Genomic DNA, 14,706 nt, shown 5'->3' with positions numbered 1-14,706 from the left:
GCTTTGATCTGATCCGTTGGTTGTGGAATCGCTTAGCTCTGTCTATAGCATGTTGCTTCCGCTGTTTAGCATGCATGTAGTCCTGAGTAGTAGCTTCACCAGGTTGGCACCTCATTTTTAGGTACGCCTGGTGCTGCTCCTGGCATGCTCTTCTACACTCCTCATTGAACCAGGGTTGATCCCCTGGCTTGTTGGTAATGGTAGAGTGAGGAATATGGCGGGCCATGAGGTTACAGATTGTGCTGGAATACAATTCTGCTGCTGCTGATGGCCCACAGCGCCTCATGGATGCCCAGTTTTGAGCTGCTAGATCTGTTCTGAATCTATCCCATTTAGCACGGTGGTAGTGCCACACAACACGTTGGATGGTGTCCTCAGTGCGAAGACGGGATTTCATCTCCACGAGGACTGTGCGGTGGTCACTCCTACCAATACTGTCATGGACAGATGCATTTGCGACAGGTAGATTGGTGAGGACGAGGTCAAGTAAGTTTTTCCCTCGTGTTGGTTCGCTCACCACCTGCCGCAGGCCCAGTCTAGCAGCTATTTCCTTCAGGACTCGGCCAGCTCGGTCAGTAGTGGTGCTACCGAGCCACTCTTGGTGATGGACATTGAAGTCCCCCACCCAGAGTACATTTTGTGCCCTTGCTACCCTCAGCGCTTCCTCCAAGTGGTGTTCAACATGGAGGAGGACTGATTCATCAGCTGAGGGAGGACGGTAGGTGGTAATCAGCAGGAGGTTTCCTTGCCCATGTTTGACCTGATGCCATGAGATTTCATGGGGTCCAGAGTCAATGTTGAGGACTCCCAGGGCCACTCCCTCCTGACTGTATATCACTGTACCGCCACCTCTGGTGGGTCTGTCCTGCCGGTGGGACAGGACATACCCAGGGATGGTGATGGAAGAGTCTGGGACGTTGGCTGAAAGGTATGATTCTGTGAGTATGGCTATGTCAGGCTGTTGCTTGACTAGTCTGTGGGACAGCTCTCCCAATTTTGGCACAAGTCCCCAGATGTTAGTAAGGAGGACCTTGCAGGGTCGACTGGGCTTGGTGTTTTGCCGTTGTCGTGTCCGGTGCCTAGTGGTCCGATGCCGGGTGGTCCGTCCGGTTTTATTCTTATTATGACTTTTCGTAGCGAGATTTTACAACTGAGTGGCTTGCTAGGCCATTTCAGAGGGCAATTAAGAATCAACCACATTGCTGTGGGTCTGGAGTCACATATAGGCCAGACCGGGTAAGGGCGGCAGGCTTCCTTCCCTGAAGGACATTAGTGAACCAGATGGGTTTTTACGACAATCCGGTAGTTTCATGGCCATCATTACTGATACTAGTATTTTAATTCCAGATTTTTATTTTAATTAATTGAATTTTTTAATTAATTAATTGAATTTAAATTCGCCAGCTGCCGTGGCGGGATTTGAACTCATGACTCTGGATTTTAGTCCAGGCCTCTGGATTACTAGCCCAGTAACATAACCACTATGCTACCATAACCTACACCGCTTGACATTCAACGGCATTACCATCGCCGAGTTCCCCACCATCAACATCCTGGGGTCACCAGTGACCAGAAATTGATCTGGACCAGCTGCGTAAATGGCGTGGCGAGTAGAGCAGGTCAGAGGCTGGGTATTCTGCACTGAGTGGCTCACCTCCTGATTCCTCAAAGCCTCTCCACTACCTACAAGCCACAAGTCAGGAGTGTGATGGAATACTCTCCACTTGCCTGGATGGGTGCAGCTCCAACAACACTCAAGGAGCTCGACACCATCCAGGACAAAGCAATCTGCTTGTGCAGCAGCCCATCCATCAGCTTAACATCCACTCCCTGCACCAACGATGTACCATGGTTGCAGTCTGAAAAAGCTTCTTCGGCAGCACCTCTCAAACCTGCAACTCCACCACCTAGAAGGACAAGGGCAGCAGGTGCATGGGAACACCTCCAAAAGCTGCTGCTTTTGCCTCCAAGCTCCTCTCCAAGTCACACATCATCCTGACTTGGACATAACGTGCCATTCCTTTGTTGACACTGGGTCAAAATCCAGGAACTCCCTACCTAACAGCATGATGGGAGCACCTGCATCGCACAGACTGCAGCAGTTCAAGAAGAAGGCCCTCCATCTTCTCAAGGGCAACTAGGGTTGGGCAACACTCCCAACTTTGGCAACAGTCCCCAGATGCTAGTGAGGAGGACTTTGCAGGGCCAACTATTTATTTAGTGTAGGGCTACCATTTCGCCAAGCCCAAACTGAACATGGATAATGTAGAGACGGGCGGGAGGGGGGACCTGTGATTTGCTTTGCTGCTGTTGAAAATTCATTGACAACTTCCATAACAAATCCTTTCACATGATGCGAGTTTGCAAGGGAGACAACCTTACATCAGGAGAAACAGGTGGAGGTTTTTCGCCTCATGAGTGAAGAGGACAATTCATCCTGTGACACTGGTAAGTTTTATATTCTGCACTACATTGTGTGATTCAATGTGCAAAAATATCAACGACATGTAATGATGCAAATAGCAATAACATATTACTAACGATGTAAAACCACACAGATGGTTTTTACGAATGCGCTCTCCCAGCGTGGGGCCTCACCTGCAGGGAGCACGTATCAGGAATTCGCTTTCCCCACAAGTTTCCATTCTCTCTCAACACGCATTTGGAAAATTGACCCTAAAATGTTCATTTTGTGCATCCTCTGGAACAGCCAGAAAACCCATGTGTCAGCTTGGCTCAGTCTGTTGCACTCTCACCTCTGGGTCAAAAGGTTTGCAGTTTGAGCTCTACTGCAGCATTTGAGCACTTAATCTAAGAAGCAGTTTTGTGAAATACTATGGGAATGCTGTATTATCAGAGATGCTACCCTTTGTATGCTGCTGCTTTTGCCTACATAACAAAAGTCACTGCATTTCAAAGTGATTCACCTTATGTGAAGTGTTTTCACACATTATCCATGTCGAGTCCATGCAGGGTCCAACGTTAGAAACTCATAAGTCAGACTTTCTGCAGATATTCATCTACCTCCCAAAACACACTTAATAATTTGAAGAAAGCTTCATTGTCACCTGTGAGCAGCAGCAGCAGGATGAAGACAAAGCAGATGAAGAGGAGGGGTCAGATACAAGTAGCAGTGATGTGCCATCCATCATCTGAGAATCTTAACATGGCTGACAAAACGATAAAGCCCAGGGGACAACATTTCACTTGTAAAATCCTCCAGTGTACCACTTCACAGAAGTGTGGGATTGTCCTTCCTCATACCTCGAAAATATATGAAAGAGCACTTGGGTCATCTCAATCCCAACTCCACAGCTCAAGGTGGTAGGAGACAGGGAATGGCTCAGAGCACTGAAACCATTTTTTTGATACTCCATAGGCTGGCTTCAATAGGCTGCATGGTGACATTACTCCCTTGGATCACACAGTCCAAGTTGGCTTGGCACAGCTACTTGAGCAGGTTGGCTCTGTCGTCTATCATCTGCTGATTACACTAGTCAGCCACCTGCCACCCTCTGCACAGTTCGATGATGTTGCCAATGAAACCATCTTTAAGTCTTCTGGAGCCAGCATGACATTGTTGTTGAGGAAACCTCGAGTACCATAATGGCTGCTCTTCTCTCGAAAAATTCCATAGGAAATCATTGCGATGCAGACTCCTTCTAAAGTCCAACTTGTGATCGAGTTTTACATTTTTTTTTACCAGCGATAGTGATAATAAGAACCAACATTTTATTTTTGCCATGTAAAAATATATTTACTTAGCTTTTCTTAAACAAAGTCTTGTTAAATAAAAATGTTATTTTTCATTGTGTACGTCTCCAGGTCCTTTACCCTGAAACAAAATAAACCACATTGTGTAAGTCAAGCTGCGAGGTGGCTCTCTCACTGTCTGTAATGTTCTAGCCTGCTGTGTCTTTATCCTAATTTCCTTACTGATGAAGAAGGTGGCCTATCATTTAGCTGGTAACATTAAAATAATTGGGCATGCCGGCCGTGGACCTGGGCGACGGTGAAACCGCATTGGTGATAGGTGGCAAATGAAGATTGATTGGGCTAACCCATTGACCTGTGCCTCATTACCCAGCCAGCAGTTCACCGCTGCATCAAGAAGGTCACTAACCCTCTCTTCATGAGGACTGCACAATTCATTTCCATCCCAATGGAAGCAGAGAAGCAAAGGGTGGGAGCTGTCCAGTCTATGGCCTGGTTGGCATTCCACAGGCGAAAGCAGCAATTGATGGAACTTGTGCCACTCAAAGCCACCTATGAAAACCCTCTCTATTTTACGAACACCAAGGGCTTCCATCAATATGTAGCTAGCATGCAATGCTAATCACCTGATCCTACATGCTGCCCTAACATTTTCCTCACGTGACAACCCATCATTCCAGGCCTCAAGGCCATATATCAGCGTGGTTTATTGGTGACCAGGGCTAACCCTTCGACTAATGGCTGATGACTTCAGTGAGGCTTCCAGTGACAGATGGGGAAGAAACATAAGAACATAAGAAGAAATAGGAGCAGGAGTAGGCCGTACGGTCCCTCGAGCCTGTCCGGCCTTTCAATAAGATCACGGCTGATCTTTGACCTCAACTCCATTTTCCCGCCCGATCCCCATATTGCTTGATGAGTTCAAAAATCTATGTATCTCAGCCTTGAACGTATGCAACGACTGAGCATCCACAGCCCTCTGGGGTAGAGAATTCCAAAGATTCACAGCCCTCTGAATGAAGAAATTCCTCCTCAGCTCAGTCTTAAATGGCTGACCCCCTTATCCTGAGACCATGCCCCCTAGTTCTAGACTCTCCAGCCAGGGGAAAACATCCTCTCAGCATTTACCCTGTCAAGCCCCCTTAGAACCTTGTACCTTTCAAACAGATATAACGAGGTCCATGCAATCATAAGAAGTGGCATTGAGCAGACTATAGGCAGCCTGGCGTCTCGGCTTAGGTGTCTGGATCAATCCGGTATTGTCCAGCTGGGGGTCTCCAGGATTTTTGTAGCACATTGCGTGTTTCATAACGTGGCCAAGGAGAAAGGCTTGCTGCTTCCGGAACCTGAAGGCCAGGATGATGATGATTATGATCAGGGGGAGGAAGCACCAACAGCACGAGGAGGATGCGCAGGGACGGAGAGGAAGTGGAACAGGAGGGCCAGAGCCAGAGCCAGGAGACCACAGCGGATAGCCAAGTTCTTTCAAAAAATTACAGTTGAATCACCAAAATAAAGTCACTTCACACCAGCCCTCTCCTCTCCCTTTTTGTCCCACTCCCAGGCCCCCGTTCTCACTAGTGCTCAGTGCTTCACCCAGTGACAACCCTTCTGACTCACTAAGTAATTCCCCATCAATGGGAGACTCTGTGCTGGTGTTTCGCGCAGGTAAGATGCCATGATGGAGTTGGTGAGGAAGTGACAGGAATGGCAGATCTGGATGTGGCAGTGGCTGTTTCTCTGGAAGTGCCTGGATGGTCATCAGAGGGGAGACATACTGAATGACTTACCTTTGTCAGGCCCTTGAACCCTTTTTCAGTGCTGTGTGGCAGTTCTTGGGGTGGTGGACTGACTGCCTCTGCAACTTCCTGTACCATCGTCTTATGGGGCTTCCTGCCCTCAATGCCCATGATATTCTGCAGACCCTGGACTGTGTCTGCATTCCATATGATACAGGTTTACTCTCTATATTCCATGGACCCTCTTTGCCCCTGACTCCTGCCAGCATAAAATTATCTTTATTTACTTTGCTTCATTTTGCTACAGCCAGTCTGGAGGGAGGAGCTCTATGTTCTATTGGTCCAGGCTCGACTCAACTGACACTCAGAGGTGAAAGTACAGCGTTTGACCCACTGCATGGATGTAAGTGAGAAACATTCAGCAGCTGAAGCTTTTCCAAATCTATTAAAATCAAAGGTGCCGCACTAGCTACGCAACATTGAAAGGAGTGCAGATTGCAATTGATGCCTACTGGGGTCTAAATCATTGAAATCCATTGGACTTGACTTTGAATTCTGAAGGAGTTTTGCATGGTCATAAACAAGGATGAGACAATTGTGAGAATGCAATCTGGGACAACGAGCCTTTTGTGAATTTTAATACACACCAGAACATGCAAAGGAGCCAGGAAAAGCAATACTGGAATGTTGCAATGTGTGAAAGAGAAATGTTTGCCTTGGGCAAGAAAAAGGAGCTATCGTCTAATCAAAGATATTGTCTAATCAGTGCCCAAAGTCTGGGCTCAGCCATCCCCGGAGTGCGTTATCTCTCCCTTTATACCTTTTCAGTTAATTTATCCAGGATAGCTCCAAACAATCTCCCACCTCAGATGTGCCTATGCGAGAGGCTTCGTGCTGGAATCATCCTTTCAATGTGATTATAATGGGATTGTGCACAGTGCCAACAACTGGAAGATGAGGTGAATTAAGAGCAGGATAACATCCGAACTAAAGAGAGGGACTTTTTTTTCTTCCTCTCCAGCCGTGTGCCTTTCTTTCCTTTATTCATACAGACTGCGCTTCCTTTTAGTGTTCTATATGTCAATTTCAGACCAGGGTCATAAATTTAGATTCAATCACACAGCTCTCTTTGGCCTGGGGCTGAGGTTGCAGTGGGGCCTGGTCAGTGAATGTTTTTTTTTGTGTGTTAATCGTAACTTTAAAACAAAACTGGTTAGAACGCAGTGCAGGAGATTATACAACCAAGCAATGTTGAATATTTTCGATTTGACTGGATGCAAGGCCCAGAGAAAGGAATGGTGAGCTTTTCTCAATGACAAGTTGCAAATGGGCCAATTATTGTATGTAAGTCTTCCAACGTGTTGTGTGGCACTACCACCGTGCTAAATGGGATAGATTCAGAACAGATCTAGCAGCTCATAACTGGGCATCCATGAGGCGCTGTGGGCCATCAGCAGCAGCAGAATTGTATTCCAGCACAATCTGCAATCATCAATCCTCATGGCCCGGCATATTCCTCACTCCACCATTACCAACATGCCAGGGGATCAACCCTGGTTCAATGAGGAGTGTAGAAGCGCATGCCAGGAGCAGCACAGGCGTACCTAAAAATGAGGTGTCAACCTGGTGAAGCTACAACGCAGGACTACATGCATGCTAAACAGCAAAAGCAACATGTTATAGTCAGAGCGAAGCGATTCCACAACCAACGGATCAGATCCATCTCGGCCTCCTCCCGATATCCCCACCATCACGGAAGCCAGTCTTCCGCCAATTTGATTCACTCCACGTGATATTAAGAAAGCGCTGAGTGCACTGGATACAACAAAGGCTGTGGGCCCCGACAACATCCCGACTGTATTGCTGAAGATTTGTGCTCCAGAACTAGCCGTGCCTCCAGCCAAACTGTTCCAGTACAACTACAACACTAGCATTTACCTGACAATGTGGAAAATTGCCCAGGTATGTCCACAAAAAGCAGGACAAATCCAATCCGGCCAAATACCACCCCATCAGTCTAGTCTTAATCATCAGCAAAGAGATGGAAGGTGTCGTCGACAGGGGACAGGGCTATGAAGCGACACTTACTCTCCAATAACCTGCTCGCCGATGCTCAGTTTGGGTTCAGTCAGGACCACTTGGATCCAGACCTCATTACAGTCTTGGTCCAAACATGGACAAAAGAGCTGAATTCCAGAGGTGAGGTGAGAGTGACTGCCCTTGACATCAAGGTAGCATTTGACCAAATGTGGCACCAAGGAGCCCTAGTAAAATTGAAGTCAATGGGAATCAGGGGGAAAACTCTCCAGTGGCTGGAGTCATACCTAGAACAAACGAAGATGGTAGTGGTTGTTGGAGGCCAATCATCTCAGCCCCAGGACATTGCTGCAGGGGTTCCTCAGGGCAGTGTCCTAGGCCCAACCATCTTCAGCTGCTTCATCAATGAACTTCCCTCCATCATAAGGTCAGAAATGGGAATGCTCGCTGATGGTTGCACAGTGTTCAGTTCCATTCGCAACCCCTCAGATAATGTAGCAGTCCGTGCCCGCATGCAGCAAGACCTGGACGACATCCAGGCTTCGGCTGATAAGTGGCAAGCAACATTCGCGCCAGACAAGAGCCAGGCAATGACCATCTCCAACAAGAGAAAGTCTAACCACCTCCCCTTGACGTTCAATGGCATTACCATCACCGAAACCCCCACCATCAACATCCTGGGGGTCACCATTGCCCAAAAACTTAACTGAACCAGCCACATAAATACTGTGGCTACAAGAGCAGGTCAGAGGCTGGGTATTCTGTGGCGAGTGACTCACCTCCTGACTCCCCAAAGCCTTTCCACCATCTACAAGGCACAAGTCAGGAGTGTGATGGAATACTCTTCATTTGTCTGGATGAGTGCAGCTCCAACAACACTCAAGAAGCTCGCCACCATCCAGGACAAAGCAGCCCATTTGATTGGCACCCCATCCACTCCCTTCACCACCGGCGCACCGTGGCTGCAGTGTGTACCATCTACAGGATATATTGCAGCAACTCCCCAAGGCTTCTTCGACAGCACCTCCCAAACCCGCGACCTCTACCAACTAGAAGGACAAGGCAGCAGGCACATGAGAACAACAATACCTACACGTACCCCTCCAAGTCACACACCATCCCGACTTGGAAATATATCGCCGTTCCTTCATCGTTGCTGGGTCAAAATCCTGGAACTCCCTACCAAACAGCACTGTGGGAGAACCTTCACCACACGGACTGCAGTGGTTCAAGAAGGCAGCTCACCACCACCTTCTCAAGGGCAATTTGGGATGGACAATAAATGCTGGCCTTGCCAGCGACGCCCACATCCCATGAACGAATAATTTTTAAAAATCCCTTGATACCCTTACCCAACAAAAATCTGAGGTAAAGGTCAACATTCCATTAGCCTTTTTGATTACTTTCTGTACCTGTGCACTAGCTTTCAGTGATTTGTGTACGTGGCCACCCAAATCCCTTTGCTCCTCCACAGCTCCTAGTCTCTTACTATTAAGAAAATATTCCGATTTGTCTTTCTCGGATCCAAAGTGGATGACCTCACACTTCTCCACATTGAACTCCATCTGCCACAGTTTTGCCCACTCACTTAGTCCATCTATGTCCCTTTGTAATTTCCTGATCCCATTTACTGTGCCTCTTAATTTCTAATCTAATCTAGAATGTTGACATAGCTTCTGCCTCAACCAATAAACACCAAAGCTGTTAATATTGTAATTGTTGAGATCTAATCAAATGGCTTGAGGGGCTCAATGGCTCTGATCAGCCCATTGGGGAGTTTTGAGCATGCTCAGTTTGTGGAAAGTTCAGGAACAGCTGTATCCATAAACTGTCAATGCCATAAACACAGAGAATTCTGGAAATTCACAGGAGGTCAGCATCTGGAAGAAAATCAGGTAAACGTTTTGGGTGTAACCCTTCATCAGAATTTGTGCTGTCAGATATCTCTTGATAACTCATTGGATTTATGCTGTTAGTAGCTGAGCCATACTAACCAGGAAGATCCCAGGTTGGTTCCTTGTCCATAAGGTGCATGGTTTTAGCTAGTTAAACTTCAGCAGTACCCCAATGCACACTTGGAGATCCTTAAACCTTGCCCTTTGCACCTAAATTCCCTGGGTTTCGGTGTGTCCCTTTAGGGAGAGTGTGCATTCTCTCTGTAAACAGTTTTATGTTGATATCAGAATAGTCTGGTTTGGAAACTCTTAAACATGATGATGGGTATTCTCGTGGGTCAGACACCCAGATAGAGATACCCTGGGAAACAGAAAGATGATCAACCCAAAGTGCACTTGCAACATTTTCAGATTTCCAGCACTTTCAGTTCTCCTTTCTACCACTGCTGAAAACCATTGCCTGTCATGGAAAGTTTGCTCTGTGTCCTACACCATAAGCTCTTGTGCCCTGGTCTTCATCATTTTAACTCGTCCAAAAGAAGTGGCAGATGAAGTCAGCAATATTACGAACACCATTATCACATCACATTACTGCTATTTCTTCTGTTCGATATCTCATAAAATCCTCAGCGAAAACGGGTTACCACAGATATTGTCGCACTCCTTTGAACTGCCCAATTAATATAAACAGTCCCAATTACAATTGTCAGCTTTCAGCTTTTAAAATTGTGTACATTTGAGATTCAATTACTTCAAGTCATTCTCTATCAATTGATTTTTATCTATCTCTCTTATCTTGCTTTAGACATGCACATTATATCTATCTCGTCTCAGAAATACTTTATCAAGATCTCTTTATCTACGAAGGATTTCTGTTTCTCGCATCAAAAGGGATCCAATCAATTAATCTCTATATATCTATCTATTGAAACACTGAATGTCACACTTTTATTTCTTCAATTTGATTAATTGAGTTCCTAGCTTAATTCTGACTTAATTTCTGTGTGGAAATTCTTCAAGGATCATTTGACTCACTGCCTCAAGTCTTCTTCAACTCTTGATTGGTTTTCGCTAAATCCATTGGTTCAGACTGCCCCCGATGGCCTAGCCCTGGTGGATAGCAGCACTCATATTAAGTTATGCAAAGCAGGAGATCCAAAGTACGCCTTTGTGCTGAGTTAGATGATGTTAGTTGAGGCCGCAGTTGGGGTACTACAATCGGCTTCAGTATCTTGCACCTAGAGGGGGTAAGAGTCAGGAATATAGGAGCCTGATTGGTAAATGCTGGAAAATGGATTGTGAGTGTGGACAGGATCATGCTCAGCTATGATGGCTCTGGTGTCCTGGTCAACATTTATCCTTTGACCAACGTCACTAAAACAGATTATCTGATCATTAATCTCTGCATTTTTGGGACCTTGCTGTGTGCAGATTGGCTGCTGCGTTTCCCTACATTACAACAGTAACTACACTTCAAACAACAACAACTTACATTTATATAGCACCCTTAACATAACAAAATGTCCCAAGGCGCTTTACAGGAGCGTAACCAGAACCAAAGAAGGAGGTATTAGATGGGGTGACTAAAAGCTTGGTCAAAGAGGTAGGTTTTATGAAGGGTCTTAAAGGAGGAGAGAGGCGGTGAGGTATAGGGAGGGAATTCCAGAGCTTGGGGCCAAGACGGCTGAAGGCATGTCCGCCAATGGTGGGGCAAAGGAAGTGAGGGATGCGCAAGAGTCCAGAGTTGGGGCAACGCAGAGTTTTTGGAGGATTGTAGGGCTGGAAGAGGTTACACAGGTGGGGAGGGGAAAGGCCATGGAGGGATTTGAACAAAGAATGAGAATTTTAAATCAAAAGTACTTTATTGACTGTGAAGTGCTTTGCAATATCTGAAGGTTGGGAAAGACGGTGCATAATTACAAGTTTGTTTTTCTTTCTTTCTGCTGATACCCATGGTGTTGGTTTACACACCAAAGGCCACTTGGGTCCGATACTGGACAGTGGCTGGTACCAGGCTAGTACCAAGAGCTGCTGCCTCTGGAAGAAGAGGGGGAAAATTTGATTCAAAAAAACCATCCTAATTGCCTTCCGCTTTCCAACGGCGATTTTGTAGCACGAGGTGTTCATTTCTGCAGCCAAACCTTGACTTTGCCAGGGGCAGGGGGTGAGGGGGGGGGGGGGGGAATTGTTGTACTGGTGGTAATTCTTACACCAGCTGTGTGCCCCTCAGGAACTAGCAGAGTTGGTGTCTGTGTTAACACCAAGCTATATTCTGCAATTTGAGTTTAGCACAGCATTAGGCAGTTTCTGTTTGTGAGAGGAAAACACCAAGTCAGCCAATTGTTAGGGATTGAATCCAATCAGCCCAGGAGCTCATTGAGGATAGTCACAAAAAAAAAACCTTTGGGAAACAGTGCAGCTAGGACTGCAATTGGGACTGCAAAATTGAGTTGTTAAAAGTAACAGAACACTGTGGAACCAGTCTGTAATGACCACTAATGGGGGCCAACTTCAGCTGGTCTTCATAAAAAAGTCGTCACCGAACACAAGTTCAGGTTTAAATAGTATATTTATCATTGAGGTTTACATAAGGTCCTCGATATGGGCAAATACTCTTCAGATATCCCACTGCATTTATTCTCCCATCTGTATGGCACAGGTCAGTGCTGGCTGTGTGAAGATATGGAAGGAATGATGGATGCCCAAAGTGATCAGAAGGCAATAATCTCAGTACTGTGGAGATATACAATGAGAGACCAATATATACCCTGCTTCATGCCTCTTAAAGATGAAAAGAAGATTAAGGGGAGATTTAATAGAGATGTTCAAAATTATGAGGGATTTCGATAGAGCAAATAGGGATAAACATTTCCATTGGCAGAAAGTTCGGTAACCAGAGGATACAGATTTAAGAGAGTTGGCAAAAAAAGCCTGGGGGGAGATGAGGTGAAATTTTTTTACTCTGCGAGTTGTTATGATCTGGAATGCACTGCCTGAAGGAGTGATGGGAGCAGATTCAATAGTAGCTTTCAAAAGGGAATTGGATGTATACTCAAAAAGGAAAAATTTGCAGGACCATGTGGAAAGAGCAGGGTAGTTGGATTAATTGGATAGCTCGTTCAAAGAGCCGACACAGGCATGATGGGCCAAATGGCCTCCTCCTGTGCTCTATAATTCTATGATTTGGCGCCTTTTATGACCTCGGGATGTCCCAAAGCGCTTTCCACTTTATGTAGAAAGAAAGAAGAAATGTTTGCATTCATAGAGTCTCAAGGCATTCACACAGTGCACTACTGTTTTGGCGTGGCTTGTTATATGGTAAACCTCTATGTGAACAATAATTTCTCCCATTGTAAATACGTGGTCCATAGCCCTTCGATATATAAAGGCATCTGTCCACTGGACTGTACCAGTGGTCCATTGCTTAGACTATGCCAGGTTATTAGAAGTACACACTACTGTGCAACAATGAAAAGAAACCAATTTTACAGAGCGGGCATTGTCAAGTTGGGCCTGTGAAAAGGAGCAAGTATTTACTTACTCCAGTCTCAACTTCTCCTCAAAGAGTGTCCTTGAGCTTGTTTTCTTCCCACCCGATTCAGTTTTGCTCAGTTTTAGGTTATTATGAAGGGGGAGTAGAAATGCATTTAGTGCCACACACAAGTAGAATAACTGATTCTCTGCTCCCCACTCATAAGTGACAAATCTCTAATTAGCAAGAAGAGGGAAGAAAAGTCAGGGTACTTTAAAATCCTCTGCCATGATGGCATTTAATTGTATTCTGAATAATCCCAATTTTTTTGCCTCTATTACTACTACATCGCAGCTACCAGTATGATAACAGAATGAATCTGGTCAGCAATGTATTATTGTCTCAGTATAGTATCGCTTGTAGTTTAATCCTCTGTCAGCATTGCATCAAACACTTAATATGAACTTCAGCATAGAATTATACTGGCTCTGAAATAACTCTCTCAGTATAATATTACTCTGCCTACAATACAGTATTAGTATCACTCTGTTACTATAGTGCAGATTACTCTATAAAGTATTTCAATAGTTTACACCATGATATGGCAACATGATTCTCTCAGTATGGTAAAATATCACTCTTTCAACACAACTCTCCTGGTATACAACAGAGTCCCATTTTGGTACGCCACAGTACAATTCTCTGGGGATAATACAGTACTCCTCTGTGAATCATGCCTCTGTTACAATTCGGGCTTTTTCAAAATGTCTATGTCCTTGTGCAAGCTGCTTGATAACAGTTTCTCCTACAAACTGAAATATGTGCCGTCATGGCTGTACATTAATTTTCTCAGTATAGTACAGGACTTTTGTTTCAATATAACTCACTGAATACAGGGCAGAATTACTCTCTCACTATCATACATAAAACATGAGTATAATTCTCTTCATACAGAACATCACAGTATTATTCTTTCCAATTAATACAATATTGCTCTCATTATTGCTCTTCCAGTTTAACCTTCAGTGTAACAATGTTATTATTTCAGCCATATTCTCTCAGTATAATACAGTATCATTCCCAATAATGTACTGCAATATTCTCAGTGTAATGGATTATCTCAGTATTACAATGTATTCTCTTAGTATAGCAGGATATTATTCTCTCTCCAGTTCTCTCAGTATAGTAATAGTATTCCTCAGTGATATTTTACTAGCCTGAGTTGTACTATATAGAGAGAATAATATTGTATGGCACTGTGTAACTCATACAGTGCCACCAATGCCATGATATATTGAAAGTAATATTGTACTATATGATTGATACAGATATACTAATATCATGATATAGTGAAAGATTACTATTGTACTCTATGATACAGAGATTAATACTATGAAATATAGAAAGGGTAATGTACTATATCAAAGAGTAACACAGAGATAGTAATACTACATAATTTGAGAGCAATATTGTAAGCTATGAAGCATACACCAACACTAATACTGAGAGTAACATGGTACTGTTTGAGTTATATTGATACATTAAAATTATATTATGCAGATAGAATGGTGGATGCTGGATCAATTGACATTTTCAAGACTGAGATCGATAGATTTTTGTTGGGTAAGGTTTTCAAGGGATATGGTACAAAGGCAGGTAAATGGACTTGAGGTACAGATCAGCCATGATCGAATTGAATGGCGGAATAGGCTCGAGGGGCCGAATGACCAACCTGTTCCTATGTATTGTATGGTGATACTGTTGTACTGTTTAAATCATATAAAGACCAATGCTGCATTATACTGAGGGATTGTATAGACATTAGAACATGGAAACAGGCCGTTCAGCC

The sequence above is a fragment of the Heptranchias perlo genome, chromosome 24, assembly GCF_035084215.1.
Source record: "Heptranchias perlo isolate sHepPer1 chromosome 24, sHepPer1.hap1, whole genome shotgun sequence".
Classification (NCBI taxonomy): domain Eukaryota; kingdom Metazoa; phylum Chordata; class Chondrichthyes; order Hexanchiformes; family Hexanchidae; genus Heptranchias; species Heptranchias perlo.
This window is presented reverse-complemented; position numbering follows the sequence as displayed.